The sequence below is a fragment of the Myotis brandtii genome, unplaced genomic scaffold, assembly GCF_000412655.1.
Source record: "Myotis brandtii unplaced genomic scaffold, ASM41265v1 scaffold2192, whole genome shotgun sequence".
Lineage (NCBI taxonomy): Eukaryota > Metazoa > Chordata > Mammalia > Chiroptera > Vespertilionidae > Myotis > Myotis brandtii.
Genome location: NW_005358225.1, coordinates 60070 through 63045, shown reverse-complemented (window position 1 = coordinate 63045; position 2976 = coordinate 60070).

Below are 2976 nucleotides of genomic sequence, written 5' to 3'. Positions count from 1 at the left end.
CCATCCCCCCAGTCCCCCCCCCCCCCCCCCCAGCCATGTCTTCACCAGCCTATTGCTGGTGTCCATGGGCCATGCCTGTAAGTATATAAGTTCTCTGGTTTATCTATTCTTGTCCCCCCAACCCCACATCGAGGTATGTCAGTCTGTTCTGTGCCTCGATGCTTTGGGTCTTATTTTGTTGGTCAATTAATTCTGCTCATTAGATTCCACAAATAAGTGAGATCATGTTATATTTTTGTCTTTCTCAGGTTGGCTTATTTCACTTAGCATAATATTTTCCAGGTCTGCCCATGCTGTCCCAAAGGGTAAGAGTTCCCTCTTTTTTACAGCTGCATAGTATTCTATTGTATAAATGTCCCACAGTTTTTTTTTTATCAATCCATCTACTGATGGGGGCACTTGGGCTGTTTCCAAATCTTAGCTATTGTAAATAACGCTGGGAACATAGGGGTGCATATATTCTTTTTTATTGGAATTTTGGGGTTTTTAGGATGTATTCCCAGAAGTGGGATCACTGGGTCAAGGGAAGGAAGTTCCATTTTTAAATTTTTGAGGAAATTCCATACTGTTTTCCATAGTGGCTGCACCAGTCTGCATTCCTACCAACAGTGAAACTAGTCTTCCTTTTTCTTCACATCCTCACCAGCATTTGTTGTTTTCTTGTTGAGTTTTAAGAGTTCTTATTTTATTTTGAATAGCAGTCCTTTATCAGCTATGTCTTTGCAAATACTTTCTCTCAGTCTGTGGATTGTTTTCTCATTCTCTTAACAGTCTCATTTGCAGAGCATACATTTTTAATTTTAATGAAGTCCACCTTATCAATTATTTCTTTCATGGCTTATGTCTTCAGTGTTGAATTTCCCTTCTGTGTTTTACCAACTGGTTTTATACAGTCATTGATGAATATTCCCTAGATTTTATATTTCATTAAAGTTGCAATATACCGTAGGTCCTTGAATAATGTCATTTCATTGAACATCATTTGTTAAAATGTTGATAAGATACCATAGGAACTTAACTCTTTGTCTATATAAATGAGCCTGTGGTAAAGTCGTTTTTGTTATATGTTGTTTCGATTAAAGTCACAGAACCTATTGATGATGTTAAATGCAGATTTACAGTAGCCTTTTTTTAAAAAAAATTCCTTCTGTATTTCTTCAGTTCTTTTTTTTCTATTTTTGATTTATTTATTTATTGTCGTTACTATTTTTTTATTGCTCAAAATATTACAACAAGTAGTACATTTGTCTCCTTTTCCCCCTCCCTTGACCTTCCCCCAGTCTCCCCTACCCCCCAGTGTCTTGTGTCCATTGATTATTCTTATATGCATGCACCTAAGTCCTTCAGTTGATCTCTTGACCCGCCCCTCAAACCCTCCCCAGGCTTCCCACTCTAGTTTGAAAGTCTGTTCAATGTTGCTCTGCCTCTGCATCTAACCCTGTTCATCAGTCTATACTGGTCCCTATTATCCATTTCAACCTCACCAGGGCTGTCACAACCTCACTGGGGCTGTCCCGACCTCACCAAAGCCGTTTCAACCTCACCGGGGCCGTCCTGACTGCACCGGGGCTATCCCTACCTCACCGGGGTCATTTCGGCCTCACCAGGGCCGTCCCGACCTCACTGGGGCCGTTTCAGCCTCACAGGGGCCGTCCCAACCTCACCGGGGCTGTCCCAACCTCACAGGGGCCGTCCCAACATCACTGGGGCCGTCCCAACATCACTGGGGCCCTCTAGGCCTCATCGGGGCTGTCTCGGCCTCACCGGGGCTGTTTCTGACTCACCAGGGCTGTCCCGGCCTCACCGGGGCTATTTCAACCTCAGCAGGGCCGTCCCGACCTGACTAGGGCCGTTTCAGCCTCACTGGGGCCATTTCAACATTACCAGGGCCGTTTCAACCTCACCGGGGCCGTCCCAACCTCACCGGGGCCATCCTGACCTCACTGGGGCTGTCCCAACCTCACCGGGGCTGTCCTGACCTCACCGGGGCAGCTTCAGCCTCACCGGCGCCATCTCAACCTCACCGGGGTTGTCTGGGCCTCACCGGGGCCGTCTTGACCTCACTGGGGATGTTTCAACCTCACCAGGGCCAGCCAAACCTCACCGGGGCCGTCCCAACCTCACCAGGGCCATTTCAACCCCACCGGGGCTATCTCGGCCTCACCGGGCCGTCTTGACTTCACTGGGGCCGTTTCAACCTCACCGGGACTGTCCCGACCTCACCGGGGCCATCTCGGCCTCACCGGGGCCTTCCCGACCTCACCGGGGCCTTCCTGACCTCACTGGGGCCATCCCGACCTAACCGGTGCCGTCCCGACCTCACTGGGGCCATCCCGACCTCACCGGGGCCATTTTGGCCTCACCGGGGCCATCCTGACCTCACCGGGGCCATCTTGACCTCTCCGGGGGCATCCCAACCTCACCAGGGCCTTCCCAACCTCACCGGGTCCCTCCCGACCTCACCGGGGCCTTCCCGACCTCACCGGGTCCCTCCCGACCTCACCAGGGCCATCCCGACCTCATTGGGGCCATCCCGACCTCACCAGGGCCATTTCAGCCTCACCAGGGCCATCGCAGCCTCACCGGGACCATTTCGGCCCCACCGGGGCTGTCCCAACCTCACTGGGGCCGTCTTGACCTCACTGGTGCCATACCTCACCGGGGCCGTTTCAGCCTCACCGGGGCCGTCCCGACCTCACCGGTGCCATCTCGACCTCACCAGGGCAACACGAAGTTTGGCACTCTGTTCCCTGCCAGGCGGCTCCCCACCAGACAAAATCTCCAGGCTTTCCTGGTGGCTGAACATCCGGCACGCCTGCTCGAACTTCGCCCTCCACCAAACGTACAGATTGCCCGTCTGCCGTCCCCCAGCATCCCACGTGAGACTGGAACCGGTGGACGTGCTTGTGCGCCTGCTGGTACAGTGGTTCCACATCGCCGGCCCAGCCGGGCCCGGCCCCGGCCTCCCATAAACCC